We start from the raw sequence: 27,409 nt of genomic DNA, 5'->3' as shown, positions 1-27,409 counted from the left end.
CAGATGTGAGTGCCGGCAGATGCATTATAGAATACAATCAAATATCCTGCCTAAATTGGCAAACGCTTCACGGGCACTCCCTAACATACTGGGAAGAAACTTAGAGGTCTTGGAGTCCACATAAGGCAACTTCATTCTGGCTTTCTAAAGAAAAAAATGTAGACAACAAAACCATCCAAAACATGACCAGGCTTATCTTTATACAGAATGCATGTTCAGCTCTCAAGTGAGATTGCTAAAATGATACTTAATCCCCAGCATCTTCTGATGTTCTACTTATTATACGCAATAGCGTTACCTGCTTACTGTAAATGCCCTGCTCTTCCTGTCACTCTGTCCCTGAAAAGGCTTTCCCAGTATTCTCAGAAATAAAAGTGTCAAGCTGGAAACTCCAGACGTTTAACTCTCCCCGTCTCTTTCTCTCCCTCCATCTGTCTGCCAGATATCTTTCACAATAAAATGTTGGCACACTCCCTATGTGCACAGAATTGTCATAAGATGCCTGGGGAATGTAATATTAAGAAGGTTTTTTAGTATCCTGAAGCTCTGATCCCCAGGGTAGGTCATAGACAATGGCTGGGCAGGACACAAGGGTCCCGTGTGTTCACCCAGCCATGCCCACACTGACAGGTGCTCACCCCAGGCCCCCATCCTGCTGTCCAGTGGTGCCCAGTCCAGGGCCAGGGAAAGGACCACAATGTAAGGGTGACTCAAACTGGAAAAGCTGTGAAGCTGCATCAGTGAAGGGCACCGACCCTGAAGACTGTAGTCTTTCCGGCCAGCTGAGTCATACAAAGGAGAGGGAGAGCAAATCTAAGACAAACTTCTCTACCGGATTAGAAATACACACGAACCTCATGTCTGAAATAAAATCTGAGAACTGGCTGTCTCAGTTGGCTTATTCGTTTAACACTGCTTCTGTAAGATACAGAAGACAGAGCCCCTAGAAATCCAATGGAGTAAACTTTCTTCTTGGCCTAGAAAGGGGTCTCAGAGCTCCCTAGTTCTTTCTCTGGCTGGACCGTCCTGCGGTGTACAGGAGCCTCCATCCTGAAAGTCATCTTTATGTAATTAATCATCACAGACTGAAGGGAAGTCATGCAATCAGTAAAATGCATTTTAAAACCTTAAATTTGGAACTCTGCCCTGAAAAGTCCTATGAAATCAGTTCAAGGCCTGAAAGACTGTTTGATAAGTATACATTTTGTTATAACCTCAGTTAAGCAAGAGAGACATCTCCATGATGAAATAGATACACTGGAAAGCAGCCAGCAGCGCCCCCAGCAGCAAGGGACCCATCTCTGCTGTGCCAACAAGGAAGCCGTCTGGCTAGAGGCTGAGTAGCCCTCCTCCCAAATGCTTGAGCTCTTCAGGACTTCCCGTTTTTTGAATTTTGGAATACTTGCATTTATACTTACATTTCAACTCCCCAAACCCCAAATCTGAAAGGATCCAATGAGCATTATGTCAGCACTCAAAATGTTTCAGATTTTGGAGCATTTTCAGTTTCAAATTTGGGATGTTCAACTTGCACCTGGGGTAGAACTGGTTCTTATTCCAGCTGGCCCCAGAAAGAATAAAACTCAGTCATCTCAAAAGTCATGATTCAAGTGGTCTTTATGTTACTTTTCCAACACACACACGTTATTAAATTTTGTCCTTCTGAGGGGCCCCTTCCAGCAAGAAGTGGAGGCCCTCTCGTATTCTGTGGCCCTATCCTATTCTGTCGTCTCCGCCGTCTCCCTGCTCACATTACAGACAGAGCAAGTTGGCAGAGCCGGGGATGGTCTCAGCATGGTACAGCCTCGCACTCTCACCGGGAGGAATCACGAGGCCTCTTAGACACCACTCCACTGAGATCACCTGCCATACAGCCCAAAGCGGGCCAGCAGGTCCCTGTCCACCACCATCAGCGATGTTGTTTCTGACACCAAGATCTTCAGCTACGCTGTCGAGGAGCAGCAAGGCTGCATCAGGGGCTCGGGAGCCCTCCGCTGCCCCCTCTAGGAGGCTCTGGGCAGCGTTTCTGGGAGACGGTCTCACAGCACTAAAGGTGCCTGCCCTCCCGGGGGTCTCCCTGCAGAATGGAGGCCCTTTTCTGTCTCAAATGATGTTAAAATAAACTCAACATTAAGAGATTTTTGGTTTTTGGTTTTTTTTCCCAGAATGACCCATTACTGAAATGTTTACCTTAAAATAGATGGAGAGGAGTGGGCCTTTGGGTTTAGCAGTCCTCTGAGGCGTCAGCAACTGCGGTGACTGTTAGGGTCAGATTTTTTCGGATGGGAAGTCAGGGATTTCCAAAGGGATTCCTCCCACCACCATTGTGTGGTTGGCTCTAGAATCAGAATTTCACTAAGAGGCTCCCTGAGGAGCGTTCATCCTTGTTACTGTGAAATTTACTGAAACTCTCCCACCCCCCACCAGAGCGTTTGGAAGGATTTTTTCCCTGTGTGAAAGTCAACAGGGGTTTCCTGAGCCCACTTCTGGAGTCACAACCAGGTGATACACAGAAAGTCAGCACTGCAGTTTCCAAGGAAGGCATGTAGGGGTGCAGCAGTAAGTGACCAGTTTCCTTCTTGCTGGTAATTAGGAAATCATTTCATAAGAACAAGGGCTAATTAAATATAAATAGTATTCAATGAAAACAATAAAATATACGTAGTATTTCCCCTCCAGAGGATGTAAGTTTCTTCTGGGCCTTATAAATATCTAAACTTTTCAGTTTCTATACATTTCTTTAATATTAATACAAATTAAAAAATAAGATTTTGTATGATTTCCCAAAGTGGACATTATATATTTAATGTGGACGTTAGGATTTATTCAGAATTAAGTATCATTCTCTATTTTAGTAATACTGCTTGCTAAAAAGAATCTTCCTTTGAAATCATTACAGTCAGCTTAATTTTTTTTAAAGAATGCATTAATTGACTTAGGCAGTTTATGTAAACTTCTGTGGTATGTTTTGCTTCTAAGTCCTTCAGCCGGGCGCAGTGGCTCAAGTCTGTAATCCCAGCACTTTGGGAGGCCAAGGCGGGTGGGTCAACTGAGGTCAGGAGTTCAAGACCAACATGGCGAAACCCCATCTCTACTAAAAAAGTACAAAATTAGCCAGGCTTGGTGGCACAGGCCTGTAATCTCAGCTACTCAGGAAGCTGAGGCAGGAGAATCACCTGAACCCAGGAGGCGGAGGTTACAGTGAGCCGAGATCATGCCATTGCACTCCAGCCTGGGCAACAAGAGTGAAACCCCGTCTCAAAAACAAACAAAAATTCCTTCCAGCGTCTTACACGAACTGCCTGTGTCCCGCCACACCCCGTTAGACCACAGTGTCCCTGGAATAGTGCTTGTGTGGGCCGCACCCACATGGCCTCCATCAGCACCAGAAAGATGCCATTCACACAGTTAAATAGCCAATGAATCGCAAGGTTAATTAAGAAAGAAAAGCCATAAATCTAAGAAAAATTATAGCATCTTAGAAACCTCTAGGGAATCTCAGGATTTGTTTTTTTGTTTGTTTGTTTGTTTTTTGAGACAGGGTCTTCCTCTGTCATCCAGGCTGGAGGACAGTTGCACAATCATGGCTCACTGCAGCCTCAACTCCTGGGCTCAAGAGCTCCTCCCACCTCAGCCTCCCGAGTAGCTGCGACTACGGGGGTGCACCACCACAGCTGGCTAATTTTTGTATGTTTAGTAGAAACAGGATCTCGCTATGTTGCCTAGAGTGGTCTTGAACTTCTGGGCTTAAGTGATCCACCTGCCTCGGCCTCCTAAATTTGCTGGTTACAGGTGTGAGCCACCACGCCTGGTCAGGATTTCTCTTTGATTCAATGTATTGATTCACCTTCAACTGTTGGTACACATACTGCTTTTCAAAGTTATTTTCTCTCCAGGCCCAAATGAAAACAGGCCCACAGCTTCTGGGCAGGCAAGATCGAAGGTAGGGGAAGCAAGAAGGGAGTTGGTGCCGTCACTGACACCGATGCTCCGTGGAGATGGCCGTCCTCACGCCCAGCTCTGATCCACATGTTCTCAGGACTCTTTAAGGCATAGAAAATAGTGTAAGGGGACCATCAAAATGTGCAGAATTACACAGCCTAAAGCTAGCCAGGAGGAAACACCACTCAGGAAGTATATTTTCCTTGTAAAATGCAGCCCATATTTAACTTGGCCATACGGCTACTAAAAGCAAAAGGTTCTGTGCTGTCCTGGGGGACGAGAAAAGTGGCTTCTGCTCTTAGTGCCTGCCTTCGGGATACCTACAATGGTTCAGGCAACGAGATACTACAGGGATAAAAGCAAACTAAAGCCAATTGTAGGCAGTATTTTCTGTGTAGTTTAGAAATGGGGAGGGTGTCTACTGCGGGGTGGAGTTTCTCGAGTAACTGAATAAATAAGTAAATGTTCCATAATATACCTAGCAACATGAATTAGCGTCTGTCCCACCAGAGTACAATCTATACTTTTAACTTTTTTTTTTTTTTTTTTTTTTGAGACAGAGTCTTGCCCTTGTCACCCAGGCTGTAGTGCAATGGCACGATCTCGGCTTACTACAACCTCTGCCTCTTGGGTTCCGGCGATTCTCCTGCCTCAGCCTCCCAAGTAGCTGGGATTATAGGCACCCGCCACCGTGCCTGGCTAATTTTTGTATTTTTAGTAGAGACGGAGTTTCGCTATGTTGGTTAGGCTGGTCTCGAATTCTTGACCTCAAGTGATCCGCCCACCTCAGCCTCCCAAAGTGCTGGGATTACAGGCATCAGCCACCACACCTGACCTCTTTTAGCTTGTTTTTTATGAAGGACATCCTAAGACACCAGCTGGACTGCAGCGTGACCTGACGACACGTAAGTCCAAACGGACACAGAGCAGTGGCGTCTATTTTGCCAGGCAGCGTTCTGGTGTGTGTTACATCATATTCACACACGGCACCCGCAGGAGCCTTCTGGGAGGGAGGTGTTGTGATTAGCCATTTATGTGATTTCATCAATATGCATTTTATAAGCCATGTAGTTTTAAGGGGCAGAGCCAGAAATGAGCCAAGCAACTGGCTCCACTGCCCATGCCATCAGCCACCGCGCCATGATGCCTCTTGAGTCATTCAGACTCCCGGCCCCGTCCGAGCTGACGCCTGTCACAGCCATGCACGGGGCTGAGCGAAGCCTCGGCAATGTTAAGGCAGGTTGCCGGTTGCCCCTGCATCCTGTAGACAGAACCCAAGCAAGTCAGGGTGCTCTGTGCAGTTCCGAGCATGACGCAGTGGGAGACGGGGCAGCACTGGGTCCTGGGGCAGGCCCGGCCCGGCTCCACCAGCTGTCTCCCACCTGCCCTCCCCGGGGTCATTTAGGGGAATAACAGTAAGCTGAATCTCCTAGCAGGACTTAATTGGAAGAAGTAAAAGTATTGGGAATTTCCTGAAGAAGAGCTTTTACACAATAGATATTCTTGAAGTCTATTTACCATAGGCTGGTAAATAAAGTATTGAGCAATCTGCTCCTAACCCAGTCGCCCTCATGCCTCACTCCCCTCTGTCCTACTGCACGAGCTCATGGAATTGCCTGTGGCTCTCCTGATGAACCGTCTATGGGTGTGTGTGTGTATGTGTGTGTAGGGAGTATTTGTGTATTCATATATTAATAGTGGAGCTTTTGCCTGTGCAATTCTCGCTGCCTAAGACAACCCCCATTCTGGTTTGAGGAGCAGAATTCTTGCTCATTCTTTAAGCTCAAGCTGCCATGGTGCGTTCTCTAATAAGCCTTCCTCACTTCTGGTTTTAGTTGCTCCACAGTCTGTGTTTGCAGAGAAAGTCTTATTTTAGCACCACATAGTATCATTACAGATCAGGCGGTGTATGTGTCATCCTTTTCCTTAAAAATATAAAATTCACAAAAGGGAGGATTACCTTTCACTCTACCATTAGCACAGGCTGGGCTCTGCAAGGGCAACTGGATGGATGGATGGATGGATGGATGGATGGATGGATGGATGGATGGACAGATGGATGGATAGACGCATGGGTGGGTGGGTGGCAGATGGACAGATAGATGGATGGATAGACAGATGGGTGATTGGATGGATAGATGGACAGATGAATGGATGTTAGCCAGGGAAACTAAAACAATGGCAACTCTGAAAATACTCAGATGAAACCACAGAGGCCGGGCATGGTGGCTCATGACTGTAATCCCAGCACTTCAGAAGGCTGAGGTGGGTGAATAACCTAAGGTCAGGAGTTCGAGGTCAGCCTGGGCAACATGGGGAGACCCTTTCCCTACTAAAAATACAAAAAAAAAAAAAAAAATTAGCTGAGAGTGGTGGCGTGCAGCATTTGTAGTCCTAGCTACTCGGTAGGCTGGGGTCAGAGGATCACTTGAGCCCGGGAGAGGTCAAGGCTGCAGTGAGCCAAGATCATGCCACTGCACTCCAGCCTGGGCAACCGAGTGAGACCATGTCTCAAAAATAATAACAATAATAAAGTAAAAGCAAGTTTTTAAACTACACAAAGAATGGCAGATTAAGATATTATCCACATGACAGCTCCAGGTAGGGGCTATCTCACAAAAAAGGTTTTTTAAAAATATAAATAAATAAAAGAGATCAATAGTTATATCTGGATGCTGGATTACAGCTAGGTTTTATTATCTCCTAAATAAAATGCTGAGTTTCAATATTTTCTAAAATAAATATATGCTGCTTTTATAATCAAAAAGAGTTGTGGGTTTCAAAGTATAGACCAACTTGAAAAAGTCTTAAGATACAGAAAGAAAAAAAGTATGACAATAAGGATGGGGGTTGAGACGATTATTATTATGATTTTTAAAATTCTTTACACATTTTTTAATCTATTATGAACAGGCATGATTTTAAACTCATATTCCTAAACTATGGGGAGCATTTCCAACCTTGGGAAATCTCTCTAGGTACCTGCACCTCCAGCCAGTGTTTCCCACCCCCACTTCCAATGTAAGAAAAAGCCTCCACCAAGCTCACGCCCCTCTGGCTGCATCCGCCCAGCCCTTCCTCCCCTGCCCGTTCCTCCTTGCCGAGCGCATCGGGGGGACGCGTGGGTCACGTGCAGGGATTAACATTTGTGTTTTTTACTGCGTGCAGGAACTGTGCGGGTGACATCAGTTACCACAGTCTCCAAACACCCCGCGAGGTAGGCAGCACTGCCCTGTCTTACAGTTGAGGAAACCGGGGCTCAGGGATGAGAAAACTCATCCGTGCTCCCCTTCATGCAGCGACAAAGCCCGGCAGGAACCCGCCCCTCTTCCTGGTAGAATGAACAGGAGGGGCAGAGTCCAGGAGTGTGTGTCCTGTGTGACAATCAGGTACTGCTCAGGCACCTTTCAGAAAAGGGAGGGTGGGCTTGAAAGTTAGACGTTCCTCAACTAAAGGCCTTGGGCAGACGATCTCCTGTCTCTGGCACTTCCTCGTGTAGGACGCCCGCCTCACGGTGTTTCTGCCGGGATGAAATAAGCACGTGTCGGCAAAGCTGGAAGGTGTGTTTCTGAAGCCTTCCCTTTGGTGTCGGACACACCCGGGTCAGAGTCTCTTCCCTGTAACTTACTCCCACCAAGAGCCCAGGCAATTTGCTCAATTCAGTGATCTTGTCCTAAAACGCGAAGACCCACTCACCGGTGGGCGCCTTCTCTGCCACTCCATCACTGAGTTCCCTTAGGGAAGTGCAGGGCCCCCAGGAAGCAGGTCTCAGGATCCTGGCTGGGCTGGTCACAGCTCATTGTCCACAAGATACCCTGAGCGCTCCTGACCCGGTGTGGGCGATACACCGGCCTCTGGGCTGATGCGGGAGCAAGGGCCTTGCCCTCATGGATCACAGAGCTGGAATCGAGGGAAAGCTCATTATCTCCAGCAGAAGAAAGGAAACAATGCACAGAGCAGAAAACCAAGAAATGGGAAGAGGACAGGAGAGTGAGACCACTGCAGCAAGTGGTGCTGAAGAACAGCTTCTGGGGGCTTCTGAGGTAAGTGTGCTAATAAATGCCACTTCTGGGTTAGGCTAGCGTGCGGGGATTCCCATCCCTAGAAACTGTAATCTTTCTGCCTAAAAGCAAAAGCTACTTCACCGGGCGGTCCTGGAGTTAAACAGGGTAATCACAAGGAGCACGGTGCAGCCGCTACCCTAGCAAGCCTTCCACACGCAGGCGGAGTGCCTCCCAGAACAAGGTCTTCCCAAATGACAGAGGCCCCCCAGCAGGACAAGAAGGGGGCGCCAAGGCCCGGCAGCACCTACCCGGACAGGGCGCCGAGGCCCGGCAGCACCTACCGGAACAGGACGCCGAGGCCCGGCAGCACCTACCCGGACAGGGTGCCGAGGCCCGGCAGCACCTACCGGAACAGGACGCCAAGGCCGGCAGCACCTACCCGGACACGCTCCCAGCATCTTCCCGGCAACTGTCCCATTTCGGTCTCACAGTTCACACTCGAAACAAGCAGACCTACCAGCATCTTGATTCAATAAATGAAAAAATGCTCAATGCACAGAAATACTAAGTTTCTAGTCTCAGAAGACTGAGCAAAATTAGCAGCAGACCAACACCAAAGTCCAATATTCTCCTCTCTTCCTCTGTCTCTGGAGCCTTCAACAAGCGGCCTCAAAACAACAACAACAACAACAACAACAACAAAAAACACCTGAGACGTTGTTATCTGTTCCTAGCGAGCGGGCCCTCACAAATTAGCAGGAATTCACCTCTGCTGGTCACAAGTTTAAGAGGTTTGGTCAGAGCCATGGATTCCAGTCCCTGTGGTCTCACCCCGTGAGGATGCCTGCTTCTGACTCTGTGGTCAGGTTCGCAGCGAGACGCAAGGGAGGTAAGGGGGCACCCGTGTGTCCGGACCCTGTGGTCCCTGTGGTCCCTGTGGTCTCACCCCGTGAGGATGCCTGCTTCTGACTCTGCAGTCAGGTTTGCAGAGAGACGCAAGGGAGGTGAGGGGGCACCCGTGTGTCCGGACCCTTAGCCGCTGCCTGCTGTGAGCTCTTCGGTGAGGCGATGCATCATGCAGAGGGGGCACCTCAGCTGTGAAACGTGTTGCGTGGATTTCCTGATCTGCTTCCTGCATCTGATTGGTGGATTTTTAAAAAATGCAAATGTTCTGAGATCCCTGCCGTATGGAGCTTAGTGTCTCCGTCATTCCTTCATTGCTGACATGATGATACACCTGCATGGACCATACCTGAAAGTAGGAGAGGAATGAGATGTCCTTGCACAGGAAGTGTGCGGTCGACTTGGTCCAAACCAGATTGGACAGGGAGCTGCTGGTGCCTGCCCTCGCTCTAGTTATAACACAGACTGTGCTCACTGGAATCGCAGATTTGGAAGTACTGAAAGAAAACTGGATGAAAATAAATCAGTGCATTCACTCAAAAGAGTCTTTGAGTCAGAGGAGTACAAATCTTACTCTAGGTTTCTGTGAGTGTCCTTGGGGTGCAAACTGAAAATATGTTGAAATAGGAAGCGTCTGCCCTTCCCTGTGGCTCCAATTCAAGAATTATTGATTCAGCCAAACATAAAGCACGAATACCAAGGTTGCACCAGAGCACCAAGGCTCTGGAGAGAGGCACCGGCTGAAAGACTCTCCTGGAATGTCCAGCCCTGAAGCCCAGCTCTGAGCAATGTCTGGGTTAACTTGACTCTTTCAAAATAAATGTTTCATTTTAAAACTGAAATCAAAGTTGAGTGTCGTACCAAAGAGGCTCAGCTGGAATCGGAAATGAGAGATTCCCTGGCTGAATAAATCCTACAATTGCTCACAACTGTTTGATCTGTTAAATTCACATTGATATCTCAATATTGACAATTAATTAACAATATTCATTCATTTGCTCATTTATTGAGCAGATATATATGAAGTATTTACAATGTGCCAGACAGTGTGCCAGCTACTAAAATAGTAGCAAGCAACCAGACAGACTTAGGCCCCACGGGGCTCAAGCCTCAGCGTGGAAGGCAAGCGTTGAGCCACTGCACGCATTTGAATGGAGTCAGGAAACAGGACAAAGGCTTGAAGGGACCAGCAATAAGACTCCAGGAGGGGCTAATATCCAGAATCTACAAATAACTCAAACAAATTTACAAGAAAAAAACAACCCCATCAAAAAGTTGGCAAAGAATATGAACAGACACTTCTCAAAAGACATTTATGCAGCCAACAGACACATGAAAAATGCTCATCATCACTGGCCATCAGAGAAATGCAAATCAAAACCACAATGAGATACCATGTCACACCAGTTAGAATGGTAATCATTAAAAAGTTAGGAAACAACAGATGCCGGAGAGGATGTGGAGAAATAGGAACGCTTTTATACTGTTGGCGGGAGTATAAATTCGTTCAAGCATTGTGGAAGACAGTGTGGCAATTCCTCAAGGATCTAGAACTAGAATTACTATTTAACCTGGCAATCCCATTACTGGGTATATACCCAAAGGATTATAAATCATGCTACTATAAAGACACATGCACACATATGTTTATTGAGGCACTATTCACAATAGCAAAGACTTGGAACCAACCCAAATGTCCATCAGTGATAGACTGGTTAAAGAAAATGTGGCACATACGCTCCATGGAATACTATGCAGCCACAAAAAAGGATGAGTTCATGTCCTTTGCAGGGACATGGATGAAGCTAGAAACCATCATTCTCAGCAAACTGTCACAAGGACAGAAAACCAAACACCACATGTTCTCACTCAAGAGGTGGGAATTGAACAATGAGATCACTTGGACACAAGGCAGGGAACATCACACACTGGGGCTTGTAGGGGGGTGTGGGGCTGGGGGGCTAGGGGAGGGATAGCATTAGGAGAAATACCTAATGTAAATGATGAGTTGATGGGTGCAGCACACCAACATGGCACATGTATACCTATGTATCAAACCTGCACGTTGTGCACATGTACCCTAGAACTTAAAGTATTATAATAATAATAATAAAAGAAGACTCCAGGCGATAAGGACAGATGGACCTGGTTCTTCTGTGGGGACAGGTGCATCCTCCCAGAATGTGAAAGTCATGCTGCAACCTGAGAGAGGAACAGGAAAGCAGCCAGAGGAGTCCTTGAGGTAGAGACAAGCTTGACGGGTTCTAGAGACTGAGGGTGGCTGGAGTGCAAGGAGTGCTGGAGGTCTGGCAGGGCCAGCACAGGGGCCCGATCACCTTGACCACAACGGGATCCACTGACAGCGTTTTAAAGAAAGGAAGCAGTGACGGGAACAGTAATATGATCAGTCTTGGGTTTTAGAAAGATTGCTTGGTGTCCTTTCCTACAAAAAAGGACTGATTCAGCTACTCCTAGATGGGTTTTGTGTCACACTAACACTGTTCAAATAAATGACCTAGATCTGCATGTCTCAACGTGAGTCAATTTCATAAACAAAATTTTGAATTTCTGAAGGTTTGCAGTTGCAGAAAGATACTGGATAATTCTATTTACATACATTTTAACCATTAAAAAACACCTATGTCTTCTATGGAAGTGTAAAAACAGAAATGAAGGACAGGCATGGATTACTGTGTATTGATCACTTCTGAAGAGGAGGCCGGTGACAGGACCACAGGGCTTCCAGCATCTCTGTTCACAAGATAGACTATATCACTTGGGTTCCTTCTTTTTTTTTTGGAGAGATAGCGTCTCACTATGTTGCCAAGGCTGTCTTCAACTCCTGGACTCCACAGCTCCTCCTGCAGCAGCCTCCCAAAGGATTACAGGAGTGAGGCACCACGCCTGGCCTCATCTGCTTTCTTACATACACACAAAAAATATTTGAAGCGTAAGTGGCAAAATGATAACATGTATTAAATCTTAGTGGGATCCATGAGTCCATGAGTGTTTCTTTGTATTGCATTATGGTGTTTGAAATATTTTACAATTTACAATTTAAAGTGTAATGCCATATGTTTAAATAACTACCATTATTTATCAATCGAGTAATCTGGCCTGCTAATAAAAATGAGTGCAAACCATACAACCTTAAACATACCTAAGTAAAGTTAATCACCAGGTAAGAATGCTCGGGTTACTTCTGTATTCTTCCCGCCTGTGCCGCTGCGTAACTTACTCAGTTACTAAAAGTTCCAGCCAAGTGGAAATATGAAAATCTAAATAAAAACTCGTGTTTTGTCATTTTTAAAGTTCTGAGCTGTTGGTTTCATAGAGAGACTTGTCCAAGATCACAAACAAGTTATGGCAGAGTTGGATGTAGAACAGATTCCCAAACTCGGCCTTTTCTAATAATCTCATGGGTTTATTTGCATCACTGCTATAAACTGAAAGGAGCGCAGAAACCCCTGTCTCCTACTTCCTTTCTGTGTTTTATTTCAGTTAAGATTTGACAGAGTCCCAATTCTGCCTCACCTGCATCATCAAAAACATCAGCATGATTCTCAAAAGTAGGATGTTATTCAGCTTGTACTTGCTACTCAGACTTCGTGATGCGGGAACAATGACCATTCGCTGCTTTAGGTCCAGGGAAAATGCCTGAGATCCCCAAAGGCAGGTGCACCGTGGCCAACCCCAAACCAGCCAGGTGACTGCGTGCAAAGGGAAGGAAGGTTGATGACATGAGAATTGATTTGTCATTGTTACTGATATTTTAGCTACTATTTTTGATGCAGAAATCAAGACTTGTGGTCTGTCAAGTAAGAGTGCAGTTCTGTGAGCAGGAAGAGGCAGTTTCATATCCAGATGGTCCTGCAATTGCCAGGCGGCAGTGTGGATGCAAAACCGATGTGTCTATAATTATACCTTGAGACTGAATAGGAACAACCTGATGTTATCATCTGTTCTTTACAAACTCTTTTAACGTCTGACTAAATATGGTTTATAGATGAAGGTTGTCCACAGACTGGTTTTTATTTCATTATTTGTTAGACACAAGGTCTCACTGTCACCCAGGCTGGATTGCAGGGGTGCGATCATGGCTCACTGCAGCCTGGGACTCCCAAAGCGCTGGGATTCACAGGCATGAGCCAATGCACCTGGCCAACATATTTTTATTTCATTTTTTTTCTCTAAAATGCAGGTTTGAAGTTAACATCTGTAGCGTGTTTGGGGTGAGATGAGAGAACAGTTCAGTCTCATAAAGGTGCCTGTTTAGGAAAACAAGGATTCCACCTTGGCAAACGCCACATGGCACCCAGGCTGGAACCTGAGCAGGCTGCCGTGTGTGGCTTGCCGGGCGCCAGGCGCCAGGACAGACCCTGCTGTAGAAGAGCATCTCCCCCTGAGACCATCCCGTGTTTGGAATTCCCGAGGGGGAAACCCCTAGGTGCATGAGGCAGTTTCAGAGGAATAAAGCCAGGTGGCGCGGGAGTTGGCCAGGTCAGGCAGGCTGCCTCTCTGCAGAGAAGCAAAGCACACCCTGATCTTGGCTCTGATGAGCTCCTGACAGCTCACCCTCACCAAGGTCTGTGTGCGCCCCATCCGTGGAAACCTCATGAGGTGCTCTCCTGTAAGAGCTCTGCCTTCTCCTGCCAGGTCACCTGCATTCGGCCATCGGCCGCCCTCTTTGGGGGTCTCCGGTGAGCCGCCTCCCACTCTGACTGGCTCTCGGCAACAGGAGTTCCTACAGAAGGGCTTTTGATTTTGTCCAGGGGCTTCCAAGGACCCAGGGCATACTGTGGATGCCCCAGAGAGCATGAGAACGCGATACCTGATCACTCTGCCACGCCATTCCACCCTGATTCGAAAGCACATGACCTTCTAGTCGCAGCGACTCAGGCCGTGAAACACCCTTATGTTGGGCTTTGCAAACAGAGACCCTTACAGATAACAGCCGAGAAGGCCAAACAGCAGCAACATGGCCTGAAACGTACATGGCCTTAAAGTGGGGTTTTGTTTCCAGTGATCGGCTGCCACTTTTGCTTAATGATATGACCTTTTACTTCAGGAGATGCCACTAAACTAATCACAGTTTGTTTCAAAAGTCTGCCACATCTGCCCAAATGCTATGACTTCCTGTTCCTGTGGGAATTCAAGCATGAAGCATGGTTTTGTGTGCCTATCCTACATGTGTTTTTTAGGTGGCCACTCACCTAGCTGTTCATGTGTGACTTTTAATTAATTTTTTAAAGAATTTTTAGAGATGGGGTCTCACTATGTTGCCCAGGCTGGTCTCGAACTCCTGGGCTCAAGTGAGCCTCCCACCTCGGCCTCTCAAAGTGTTGGGATTACAAGGCCTGAGCCACTGTGCCTGGTCCACGTGTGACCCTTTTTTTATGTTTCATTTTTTTGAGATGGAGTTTCGCTCTTGTTGCCCAGGCTGGAGTGCAATGGCGTGATCTCGGCTCACTGCAACCTCTGCCACCTGGGTTCACGCCATTCTCCTGCCTCAGCCTCCCGAGTAGCTGGGATTACAGGCACCCGCCACCACCCCTGGCTAATTTTTGTGTTTTTAGTAGAGATGGGATTTCATCTTGTTGGCTGGGCTGGTCTCAAACTCCTCAGGTGATCCACCCACCTCAGCCTCCCAAAGTGCTGGAATACAGGTGTGAGCCACCACGCCAGCCCCATGTATGACTTTTTTGATGCATATTTCCAGTTTGTACGTTAGACTTCAATAAAATTTTCTTTAAAAAGCAATTCCTGCATCCAAGCGGTCTCCAAGTTAATTGGGAGACATAAGCTAAACACCAGTGAAACACATTTCAATATGCATGGTCTTACTTGCACAAGATGGCCCCAGGTCCTATAGGGACAATGTGAAAAGTCATCAGCTTGACCCTCATGGAGGTGCCGTTAAGCACATCCAGTGAAGACCAAAAGCAGAAAAGATGCATCATGAGGTCACGCAGCAAGTGCTGAGGGAGGTGTTACAAGATAACCCCAACAGATGATGGAAAGAGAGAGGGAGTCACTCCCCAGCACCCTGGTCAGGTCACGGAGAGGTGGCAGGCACAGGGTTATGAGGAGCACCCAGCTGCCTGGGACAGGACTTCAGGAAGAGGAGCATCGTGACTAGGGACAGATGTATGGTGGCTGTTACGTCCTGGCTGAGGAGTTCAGCTGTGATGACCTGGCCTAGATGAGGTCATCCTTTTTGGAGCATGGGGGTGGCACACAGGGTTACAGCAGAGGTGACATGATTCCGTGGGGACACAGCAGACATGCCCAAGGCTGCCAAGTTCTAGGTGTGGCTCTGCTTTTGTGGGTGGCACAGAAGTGAGTCCACCCAACTCCAGGCCTCTAGCAGGTCACTGCTGCCTCAGGGCACACATGCCCAACATGTGGCAGGAGGGGACTGGATACAGTCAACATTATCTAAACCAAACCTCACCCAGGACATCCAAAGAGCTCACCTGGCCAGGCGTGGTGGCTCATGCCTGTAATCTCAGTGTTCTGGGAGGCGAGGTGAGTGGATCACTTGAGGTCAGCAGTTCGAGACCAGCCTGGGTAACATGGTAATACCCCATGTCTACTAAAAATACAAAAATTAGTTGGGGATGGTGGTGCATGCCTATAATCCCAGCTACTCAGGAGGCTTGAATCTGGGAGGTGGAAGTTGCAGTGAGCTGAGATCACACCACTGCACTCCAGCCTGGATGACAGAGTGAGATCCTGTCTTTAAAAAAAAACAAAAAAGTGCTCGGCAACTCGTACTAAAATTTTACTTGTGATGAATTGGCCCCTCTGGCATTATAAAATGCTGCTGGCATTAGACAAAGCTTCTGTGTGCTGCTTGACAGTTTTAACTTGAAGTCGATTTTAGCTTATATAAGCATAGCTCCCTCTGCTCGCTAATGCTTTCCCTTTGCATGGAGTATCTGTTCCCACCCCTTCACTCTGAGTCTGTGTTTCCTCAAAGGCCAAGTAGGTCTCTTGTAGGCAGCATACAGTGGGGTCGTATACATTTTTAACCTATTCATACACTCTATGTCTTTTGATTGGAGAATTTAATGCATTTATGTCCAAGGTAATTATGGTAGGTAAGAACTTACGACTCCCATTTTCTTAACTGTTTTCTGGTTGTTTTGTGGGTCTTTTGTTCCTTTCTTCCTCTCTTGCTGTCTTCTTTTGTCATTAGATTTTCTGTTGTGGTATGCTTTGATTCTTGACTTTCTACCTTTTGTGTATCTACTATAGGTTTTTGCTTTGTGGTCACTATGAAGCTTACATAAAATACCTTACAGTTCTAACAGTCTATTTTAAGCTGACGATTTAACTGATTGAATAAAATAACTCTACATTTTAAACTCCGCCCCCCCCCCCACCCATTTTATGCTTTTGATGTCACTAATGACAGGTTTTTGTACTGTCTATCCCTTAACATATTACCATAGCTGTATTACCCAGGGTTCTCCAGAGAACCAGAACCAACAGGAAGGCTGGATAGATGGGTAGATGAGAGGGGATTTACCAGGGGAACTGGCTCACACCATTATGCAGGCTGAGAATCCCACAACAGGCTATCTGCAAGCTGGAGAACCAGAGACGCCAGTGGCATGGCTCAGTCTATTGTCAGAGGCCTCAGAACCAGGGAAGCCAATAGAGCAACTTAGTCCAAGGCTGAAGGCCTGAGAACCCAGGGGGTCACTGGCGCAAGTCCCAGAGTCCAAAGGCTGGAAAACCTTGAGCTTTTATGTCCAAGGGCAGAAGATGGTGTCCCAGCTCCAGGACAGGGGAGAGGGGGCGGGGGAGAGAAAGAATTTGGCTTTCTTCTGCCATTGTCTTCTATCTGGGCTCTCAGACAATTGGATGGTGCTGAGGGCAAATCTTCCTCACACTGGTTCAAATGCGTCTCTTCCCGGAACACCCTCACAGACACTTCCAGAAATAATACTTTACAAGCTATTGGGGTATCCCTTAATCTACTCAAGTTGAAATTAACCATCACTGTATCTTTTATTGTTTTAATAGTTTTGTCTTTCAGTCTTCAGACTAAAGATGTAGTTAATTTACATACCACCATTACAGTGTTAGAGTATTGTGAATTCGACTGTTTACTTACATTTACCAGTGAATTTTACACTTTTCAATGTTTTCGTGTTACTAATTAATGTCCTTTTCTTTCAGCTTGAAGAATTCCCTTAAGCATTTCTTATAAGACAGGTCTGGTGGTGGTGAACTCCCTCAGCTGATGTTTGCCTGGGAAAGTCTTTCTCTCTCCTTCATTTCTAAATGACAGCCTTTCTGGATACAGAAATTTTGGTTGGCAAGTTTTTATTTCCTTCAGCACTCTGAATAGATCACCCCACTCTCTCTTGGCCTGTTAGGTTTCTGCTGTGAAATTCACTGACAGGCTCACAGGGTCACACAGCCAATTAGGGTTGGGGCTAAAATTAAAAACCAGACCCTGAGATCCTACGGCCCTTGTTACTATTTTGCACTATTGCAATGCCAGACATTTGAAACAAGCTGAAAACAAGTCTGTGATCCAGCCGTTCGTAAAGATTTCCACAAACCCCATGAAACTGCGGGAGACTCAGCCCATGCAACAAGCAGGAAGGCTTTCTGTGGCCCGTCGGGTTGAGCAGATGGCTAAAGTTGTGCTGAAAACTGTGAGGCACTCATCTGCTCTCGCTGGCACTCTCTGAGAAAAGACAGTTAATAGAACCAGGAGATGGTGTCCCTGCCCTGGTGGCTGCACGGTGCCACCTCCAGCTGGCGGAGGCTCCAGGGCAGGGACAAGCACCTCTCAGCACATGCTGCCACCACAAACCACACCCCAGCCACCCCATCCGGATGCGGAAGCACGTGGCATCCCCCTGGAGGCTGCCTGCAGCGTGGAGCCAGAGGCTGTAGCTTCATGGAGCTCATTTTAAAAGTTCTGATTTTCAGCCGGGCGTGGTGCCTCACGTCTGTAATCCTAGCACTTTGGGAGGCCAAGGCAGGCAGATCATGAGGTCAAGAGATCGGGACCATCCTGGCCAACATGGTGAAACCCCATCTCTACTAAAAATACAAAAATTAGCCACGCGTGGTGGCACACGCTTGTAATCCCAGCTACTCGGGAGGCTGAGGCAGGAGAATCGCTTGAACCCAGGAGGCGGAGCTTGCAGTGAGCCGAGCTTGCGCCACTCACTCCAGCCTGGTGACAGAGCAAGACTCCGTCTCAAAAAAAAAAAAAAAAAAAAGTTTGATTATCAGTATTTCACTTCATTTAGGCCAGCACACAGACTGGGCCTCTATCTTCTTATCTCAATATCTGTCCTCAAAATATCAAATCCCATCCAGTAAGATGTCATGCTTGGACATGGGATTCTATAAATCCCAGCAGATTCATAGAAGACGAAACACAGCAGCATTTTTAGGTAATTGAACGATGAAATACTGCCAGCTCAGGCTACAGGGAACAGATTCAGTACAAAGCGAGACTGGGCACTGGACTCCCAAAGTACTCTGGGCAGGATGCAAAAAAAACCTCTCAGCTACAAACACAGGCCTCTCCATGGAAAGGAAGAGCCACTCCCCAAACAAATCCAAGAGCCCAGAGGGTACAGCCAGGAGTGTGGAAGCCACCCAGGATGAGGCCCCAGCCCTGTCCAGAGGCTGCCGACCAGCACCCAGCTGCACTTCAGGACCACGTGGGCCGGAGACCCCTGTCTGCTGCCCACTTCCCCCTTTCTGAACAGGAAGGTTATGATAAGTACTTTTATGTGTCCACTTGGTTAGGCCACAGTACCCAGATATTTAATCAGTCATAGTCCGAACGTCACTGTGAAGGGTTTTTTTTGTTTTGTTTTATTGTTTTGTTTCAGATAAGAGTCTCGCTCTGTAGCCCAGGCTGGAGTGCAGTGGCGCAATCTCGACTCATTGCAAACTCCACCTCCCGGGTCATGCGATTCTCATGCCTCAGCCTCCTGACTAGCTGGGATCACAAGCACGCACCACTGCACCTGGCTAATTTTTGTGTTTTTAGTAGAGATGGGGTTTCACCATGTTAGCCAGGCTGGTCTCAAACTCCTGACCTCAAGTGATCTGCCTACCTCAGCCTCCCAAAGTGCTGGGAGCCATGGCACCTGGCCTAAGCGTGTTTTTTTTAAGACATGATTAACATTTACATGGGAAGATTCTGAGTAAAACATGTTTCTATTCACAATATGGGTGGGCCTCATCCAATCAGTCAAAGCCTTAAGAGAAAAAGACTGTGGTGGCCCGAGGAAGAGGGACTGTAACACCAGCACTTCCTTGGATCTCCAGTCTGCCGGCCTGCCCTGCAGATCTCAAACTTGCCCCGTCACCATCAGATGAGCCAGCCCCTTCAATCTTGCTCTCTAATCCTTCTCACATGTGTAGACACACACACACACACACACACACGCACATACATGCACACACGTACCCAGTTGGTTCTGTTTCCCTGGAGAACTCTGACCAGCACGAGGGCCTACAGCAGTTCTCCTGTGCCTGCCCAGGGCTGTACACTGTGGGCTGGGGGTGGGTCTCTCATCACTTTGGAGCACCAGCCTTCGCCTCGGAGGAGGGACTAGAGCCCAGGGAGGCACTTTCACACCTGACTTCCATGAGGACTTCCTGGAGCCCAAGCCTGCTGCCACAACAGAATGAGATTTGGGGATCGCCGTGGCCTTTTTTATGTGGAAGAGACATGACCTTAGTGGAAAGAGCAGATTCTGTTTTCCAAAGATGCGCCATGGATGCACCCCGCTTGGCACGTCCTTCCCGCCCAGTGAGCTTCCCCTCTGCTCACAGCTGGGACCCCATTCCCTCCCCTTCTACATGGCTGGCTGGGGACTGAGGGGGAAGCAACACAACGCGACACCCACCTCGTGAGAAAGATGACCCGGTTCCACCTGCTGTTTTCTCAGGTCACAGTCCGTGGTGACCCTGACTCAACACACAGGGAGTCCGCTGCATCAAGGCTGCCACGCTGGAGCGAGTACACGGACGGCCACAGAGTGACAGGGGGAGGTCCCCAAGGGGCCCCTGCTGCGCCAGCCCCAAATGTGTGAATCCTCCTGGCGCAAGCCTCAGGCAGCAAGTCAGGAGCCCCCATGGTTCCAGCCCTTGGCCTTCAAGTTCCGCATCTGGTGCTGAGTGGCACCAAGGTGAGCTGTGCCCAGCGAGACTGCAGACTTTTAAGCAAAATGAATGCTATTGCTACTAATACAGGAACAGAAAACCCACCACCACAAGTTCTCACTTATAAGTGGGAGCTGAACAGTGAGATCACATGGACACAGGGAGGGGAACAACACACACTGGGGCCTGTAGGGGGCAGTGGAGGGAGAGCATCAGGATAAATAGCTAATGCCTGCTGGGTTTAATACCTAGGTGATGGGTTGATCGGTGCAGCAAACCACCATGGCACACGTTTACCTATGTAACAAACCTGCACCTCCCACACATGTAGCCTGGAACTTAAAATATAAATAAATAAATGCTATTGCTTTAAGCCACTAAGTTGTGCGTGGCTTATTCAACAACCATGATATTGGAACAAGGGTCTTGCTATGAATATTGAGAACTGTGGACTGCATCTTGCAGGAAAGGGAAGCTATGAAAGGCCCAATATTGTAAGATCTTAAAAAAATAATTGCTCTGAGCCGGGCGTAGTGGTTCATGCCTGTAATCCCAGCACTTTGGGAGGCCAAGGCAGGAAGATCACCTGAGGCCAGGAGTTTGAGACCAGCCTGGCCAACATGCTGAGACCCCATCTCTACTAAAAGTACAAAAAAAATTGAGATGGATGTGGTGGTGGGCGCCTGTAATCCCAGCTACTCGAGAGGCTGAGACATGAGAATTGCTTGAACTCGGGAGGTGGAGGTTGCAGTAAGCCGAGATGGTACCACTGCACTCCAGCCTGGATTATAGAGCAAGACTCCATCTCAAAATATAATAATAATAATTATTATTATTATTATTATTCTGACTTCTGTAGGAGGGTCTGTTCAAAGAGAGGACATGCAGAGCCTCTCCAGAGACTACTACAGAAGTCCAAGCATGAGATGGAGGTGGCCTGGACAAAGATGGTAGACTTCGTAGAAGCACGCCCATACGTATGTCCCCAGGACTCCACGTCTTTATAATAAAACAGTAACAATACCATCTAACATCGGCACTGTGGTTTTTCATTTACGAAACATTCTATGTGCCTCCTCCTATGTAATGATTTCACTTTAGGATTCGGGATGTCTCCATGCTACAAAATTAATCCATGTGAAACTCCATCAAGCTCTAAAGCAGGGGTCTCCAATCTTTTGGCTTCCCTGGGCCATACTGGAAGAACTGTCTTGGGTCACACAGAAAACAGACTAACACTAATGACAGCTGATGAGCTAAAATAATAATAATAATAATAAAAAACTCATAATGTTTTAAGAAAGTTTACAAATCTGTGTTGGGCCACATTCAAAGCTGTCCTGGGCCACAAGTGGCTCGTGGGCCATGGGCTGTAGGAGCTTGCTCTAAAGTGTGAAGGTCCATCAATTTATGAGAAGGAAATGCCACAAGTCAGTCATAAAATCGGGTGACATTACACTTTTACTAGGTTCTGCTCCAGCGCCCCTCGCTGGCCTTTCCGTGCTCTGGTCCTCACCACAGGGCCTTTGCACACGATGTTGCCACAAACTTCCCCCTCCTGGGCTCCTGAGCCATCCCTCTCACCCCTTAGGTCACCCCTTAGATTCCTCTGTTACAGCATTCATGGGAATGTATTCCTCTCCTTCAAAGCACTAGTCTCTGTGTGTTATCACCTAAGAATCAACTAATTATATGCTGAATGCCTTTCACTGTATTAAATTCTCAGCTGCAGAGAGCAGGGAACTAGGCTGACTTTACTTGCAACTGTATCCCCAGCACCTAGGACTGTGCCTGACCCACAGCAGGGTGGCGGGGGGTGGGGGGGAGGGAGGGCGGGGTAACTCCACAAATATTCAGAAGGAAATTCATGCTAATCCTTCAAACAAAACGCACGTAAGACATGCAACGGTTTCTATTTCCAAACACCGTTTATTTCAAAATCATTTCTAGCAGGAACCTGGCTGTTAGCAAAAAGTAAACTCCTACATGTTTTAATTTATTCTTAAAGTTTTTGCTCATTGTTAAATACTTTGCAAATATGTGCTGGGTACCAACACTATAATTTTAGCTTAATTACAACGATTTCAAGAGAAAAAAACCTCAAGACCACAATTGACACAATGAGCCCCTGACCTCCAGAGAAGGGCAGATATTGCCCTGAGTCACCCAGGGAACATATGCTGAATGACAGGCTGGTTTGTGATCAGGAAACCCGCTGTTCTCCCGGCCCTTCTCAAGCCCACTCAGACGCCACTCCTCCTTGATCACAGCCTTGGATGCAAGAAGGCTGAGAGGCACTGCAGCTGCCTGAGTGATTCCAGATTTGCAGCAAAGCTATTATTACTGAACAATCTGTGCTATTGGTATTTAGAAAACAACTGAAACATGTGCCCAGATGGAGGCATCCACAGCACGGAGAGTCTCTGGATCAGCACAGGGACAAAGACGAGACCTGCTGGGTTCCCACTGCCAAGGTTGCTGCTTGTACCAGAACATACGGAAACCCCACTGAGCGGGTTTGCCTTGGAGTTTACAAATGATGCAATGACCTCCAAACCACCTTTCCGGATTCTTCCATCCTCCCAGGGCAAGGTGCTCTGAGGGTCAAGTTAGGCCCAGATATCAGTCAACACAGAGTCCTGCTCCCTGGGAATTTCTTTAGTCTGAGTCACAACATTTAAGTTTTCTCCCCTCCTCCCAAGCCCAGTGCTGGCTTAAATACACTCATGAATGGTTCAGATGCAGACAGGTTCTGAGACGTGGTAGTTAGGTGACTTCATCACTGTGCAAACATCACACAGGGTACTTATACACCTAGACGGTGCAGCCTGCTACACACCTGAGCTCCACTGCACAGTCTCCTGCTCCAGACTGCACACCTGTATAGCGCACACAATACTGCAGGCAATTGTAACACAATGGTGTTTGTGTATCTACACATTTCTAAGCATGAAAAAGACACAAGGAAAACAGTCTTATAATCTTACGGGACCACTGTCATCTTGGCGGTCTGTAATTGACCCGAACGTGGCTCTGCTAACGTATGACTATACTGTAAGCAACATCTTTTAACTAATTTTATTATGTGCTTTATAATGCTATGGCCAGCAATGCCTGTGCAACTGACATGAAAAGTCCAAAGGCTTTATCTCATTACAATTTTTGCTTAGTTATGCCCTGATGGAAGCATTGCAATGCCAATTACCATAAATTTGCAGGCATCAGGTTGTTGCTGGAGCAAATCTGAAGGCAATGAACACTCCCTTCCGTGATGTCAGGAGTGGGGAGGATTATTCTAATAATGTACACTATTAGCTCAGGATAAAAGGCTGAAGGGTTCCACTGACATCCATTAAAGGGTTCCTATTTGGAGCCTGAGTAACGGCTCCTTAGTAGGAAATGGAGGCGGGAACCCGGCGAACTTCTCACTTAGTGCCTGAGGGGATGGCAGGAACTTTAAAATCTGACGGTGGTGCCTTTCGTGGGCTGAGTAGAATAAAGCTCGCTGCACTGATTTGTTCCTTTTCTCTTCCTTAGAATAGACACTGGAGTGGGTGGAGGGGGAAACGGTTTTGTAGGACTCTAAAAAGGTGGACTTTGGTTAACCCTCTTTTCTTGCTCCAGAAAGAGCCCCGCCTGAGAGGAGGGACCCCTGCGGAATCCCGCCCAGACCGCCTGGAGGTCTCCCCAGCACGTGGGGCGGGGGCTGGAGGGGGTGCCCGGCAGGGCTCGGGAGCCGCGGCGTGGTGGGGCGGGTGGGTCGGGGTGCTCAGGGCTCGCGGGGGTCAGCGGCCCGGACACCCCCGCACCCCGCGCGCAGCCGCGGAGGACCAAGGGCCGCGCTCCCCTTCCCGGGGCCCCGAGTCCAGCAGGGACCCCCGTCCGCTCCGGACAGCCGATCCCCGAGACAGCCGAGAGCCAAGCGCAGCAACCCCGGGTGGAGCCCCCGCCCCGGCCCCGCGCGCTTGGCTTCGGCTTCAGCTCCGGCTTCTGCTCCGGCGGGGGCGGCGGGACCCTCGGCGGCGGGCGGTGACCATGGGCGCGGCGCGGGCCGCTCATTGTCTTCCGGCCGGAGTTGCCGCGTCCCGGGGGAGGCTCTGGGGCAGACCCCGCGCGGAAGCCCCCACGCCCCCTACGCGCCCTCCCGGGGGCGGAGCGGAGACCACCCACCGCCGCCCACCCCGCCGCGGGCAGCACCGCCCCCTCCCCTCCCCTCCGCTCCCCTCCCTCCCCTCCCCTCCGCTCCCCTCCCTCCCCTCCCCTCCGCTCCCCTCCCTTCCCTCCCCTCCGCTCCCCTCCCTTCCCGTGCCGGCCTCGCCTCCCCTCCGCGCCTCTCCCCTGCCGGCCTCTCCTTTGCTCCCCTCCCGCCTTCTGCCGCACTCGCTGACCATCCGCCGACCATCCGCCGCCCCTCCGACCCGCGCCTCGGGCTCCTTCCCGCTCCGCCCGCCGGGCCCCGCCGCTGCCTCCCCGGGGTCCGCCCTACCTCGCCGCGGCTCCTCTTCAGCACCCGGGCCCGGGACGCGCAGCCTGGCGGGTGGGCTCCGGCGCATGCGCGCGGCCTCCTCCCGGCACCTGTGGGAGCCGCGGCCCGGCCTCTCCGAGCACCTGCGAGCGCTCCTGCTCCTCCGACCCGCAGCGGGGCGTGGGCGGCAGAGGGGGCGGCGGACCGGCCTCTCCGCCTCTCCAGGCCGCGCGGAGCCAGCGCTCCGGCTCCCGGCTGCGAGGGGCGCGCGCGGGGTGCGGGGAGGGGGGCGGGCGCGTGCACACGGGGCGTTCTCGGGCGCGCGCCGCCTGGCCGGGTCTGCGGACGGGCTGCGGAGCGGCTGTGGCTCCCCCCGGGCCTCCCTGCCCCGCGCCCGCCCGCCGGGCGCTTCACCCCTTCCGGGACCGCGGCCCACGCCCCTACCCGAGCCCGAGCCCACGCGCGGGGGCCGCTTCCTGCGAGGAGGCGGAGACAGGTGCCCGCGGGCGCAAACAGGGGAGTTTTGTGCGCCTATTTTTTGGTAAAAGTAGAGGCGATGCGTTGTTGACATATTTAGTGGTTAAAAATCTATTGCCAAATTCTCACAGATTCCAGAATTTTTTAAAGTTTACAACAGGAGAGTGGACGAAACGTCGGAGCTTTTTCTCATATCTAGAAACGTGGCCTCTGCCTCCCACCCGGCCCCTGCGGCGCAGACGGGGCTCAGGGCGGTGAGGACGGAGCCCGGATAGCAGAGTTCCAGCTGCTCCCAGACTGAGTCCTAATTAACACTGGACCCCTGCTGGCAAATGCTATTTTTAATGGTTTTGTGCAAATTAATGACGATGAGATTTCCATAAGCACGGAGAGCCGGAGGCTTTACTTTCTCTTTTTTTGTTCTTTTTGCTTCTGACAGTCTTTGCCAGTTGCATGCTGTATACACATAATTAGCCATTATGACTCCAGAACCGAAGCTAACGCCCGGAGAACATCTTTAAAACCCTTCTCACTCAGTTACCAAGAAGAGTAGTACCTGCCGTCAGTACTTGAATTACAGGAGGCCGAGCTACTCAGATTTTTTGAAAATTGAAAACTTTCGTTAAACAGACCCTTTTGGTGGGGGCTAAAATAATTCCCATGCTGCTCCATTTTTATTTTGTTCAATTTACTCCAAACATGTTTCAGACTCTACTGTGATTTAGTGCATCTCTACTTCCCTTTGGCTGCAGAATACTACTTCTTTTTCTGTGGTCCTTTCTTTTTTCTTTTTTTCTTTTTTTAGAGATGGAGTCTCGCTCCGTTACCCAGGTTGGAATGCAGTGGTGCAATCTCGGCTCACTGCAACCTCTGCGTCACGGGTTCAAGCAATTCTCCTGTCTCAGCCTCCCGAGTAGCTGTGACTAGAGGCGTGCACCACCACACCCAGCTAATTTTTGTATTTATAGTAGAGACGGGGTTTCACTCTACATTGGCCAGGCTGGTCTCGATCTCCTGACCTCAAGTGATCCACCCGTCTCGGGGTCCCAAAGTGCTGGGATTACAGGCGTGAGCCCCCACGCCTGGCCTAACTACCCCCATTCTTTTCCAGAGAACCGTGAGCAGGTCACACAAAGCCTCATCTGGCTTTCCCACCACCCTGGGGTTGGGCCCCCAGAGGCCCCGGAGGTCACCTAAGACACGGTGCTCTGAACATACAAGCCCCACAGCATCTTGTCTGCCATCCTGCCAGCAGTCAGAGACCTGGGAAGAGGTCGCACTGCCCACTGGATTTTACAAGCTTGGCATACACTAGGTTGTCAATAAATACTGAATGAAAAAGTCGCTGAAGTCACTTATAACATCCGTCCAAACCCCACACCATCTAGTAGATAAGTAGTCTGTGGGGAGTCCCATATTTTTCTTTCTTTAGATATTTATTTTAGAAATGGACTGTAGGCCCAACATGGTCTATGAAACTTGCAGAGGAGCATTTCATGCCTTTAATTAGTTCTTCATAACTACAGAGACCTCTAGAGTTCCTGAAATTGAACTGGGTTGTAATACTGTCAAGAAGAAGGGGGACCTATCTTAAATCTATTTCAAGGGTAATACTATTTTACTACGTAAATTTTCCCCTGCTCAGGGAGAGCCTGATCGAAGCATGCAAATATTTCAACATGCAAAACCACCCTGAAAATAGAAGTGAAGCTTACGGAGTTGTCCAGGGCACAGTGGTTTACTGGCCTCTGAATGCTGGATGCCATCAAACTGGGCTCCAGGCTGGGAGGACTCTGAACCGAATTTGTAGACAGTCCACTTTGGAGTTCAGCTGATGGGACCTTAGACACCAGCCTCACCTGCTGCTAGTCTTGTGATCTGGAGCCAGATACTTGGCCTCTCTGTGCTCCAGGGAGACACCATTGCACCTACCTGAGAGGGCTCAAGGAGACGATCCGTGCAATTCACTCAGGATACTGGATCTTAAGCCAACGGGCGGACTCACATTCGTCACCTCTGATTCTGTCGCTGCCCGCACGGTGACTTAGCAAACACTTCTTCCTCTCCAGCTCTGCTTCTTAGTCTCCAGCTCCGCTGCCCGGCTCGGGTATTGGATGTAGTTTTCTAAGTGTGCTAACACCAGACAACAGATAATTTCCCAAATGCTTGTATTATCCCATAGGAGTTCATATGTTCCTCCCCCAACCAATAAAGCTGTTAAATCCCAATAACTGTCAGGAATGGAGCCAACTGCTATAAAGTACTTCCAGCTTCTTGGCATGAAAAAACAATTAGAATATATGTGTTGGCTTTGAAACAATACTCACTGGTTCATTTTAAAATTCTGTGCATATTGTACAGAAGTAAAGTCTTGGCCCTGGCACTCCCTTAGATGAACCTTACCCGGCCATGGCACTCCCTTAGGTGAACCTTACCCAGCCCTGGCACTCCCTTAGGTGAA

At 48.9% G+C, this 27,409-nt stretch overlaps 1 protein-coding gene across 7 annotated transcripts in view; it reads right to left on the bottom strand.

The window, feature by feature from the left end:
- The window catches only part of KBTBD11 (kelch repeat and BTB domain containing 11), a 32,249-nt gene extending 7,333 nt beyond the window's left edge, over window positions 1-24,916 (bottom strand). Inside the window, exons 1-3 of one of the 7 annotated variants that reach the window (XM_073017918.1) lie at window positions 24,493-24,916; window positions 9,199-9,357; window positions 8,386-8,469 (exon numbers count right to left, since the gene is read on the bottom strand). The gene's annotated coding sequence lies outside the window, so the exon portion shown is untranslated. The other 6 variants (XM_037985345.2, XM_007961593.3, XM_037985347.2 and 3 more) reach the window with 6 other exon arrangements.
- Window positions 24,917-27,409: the final 2,493 nt, after the last annotated feature.

This window comes from Chlorocebus sabaeus, chromosome 8 (assembly GCF_047675955.1).
Source record: "Chlorocebus sabaeus isolate Y175 chromosome 8, mChlSab1.0.hap1, whole genome shotgun sequence".
Lineage (NCBI taxonomy): Eukaryota > Metazoa > Chordata > Mammalia > Primates > Cercopithecidae > Chlorocebus > Chlorocebus sabaeus.
Note: the sequence above shows the minus strand (reverse complement) of the source record. Positions and strands in the feature narration are given on the sequence as shown.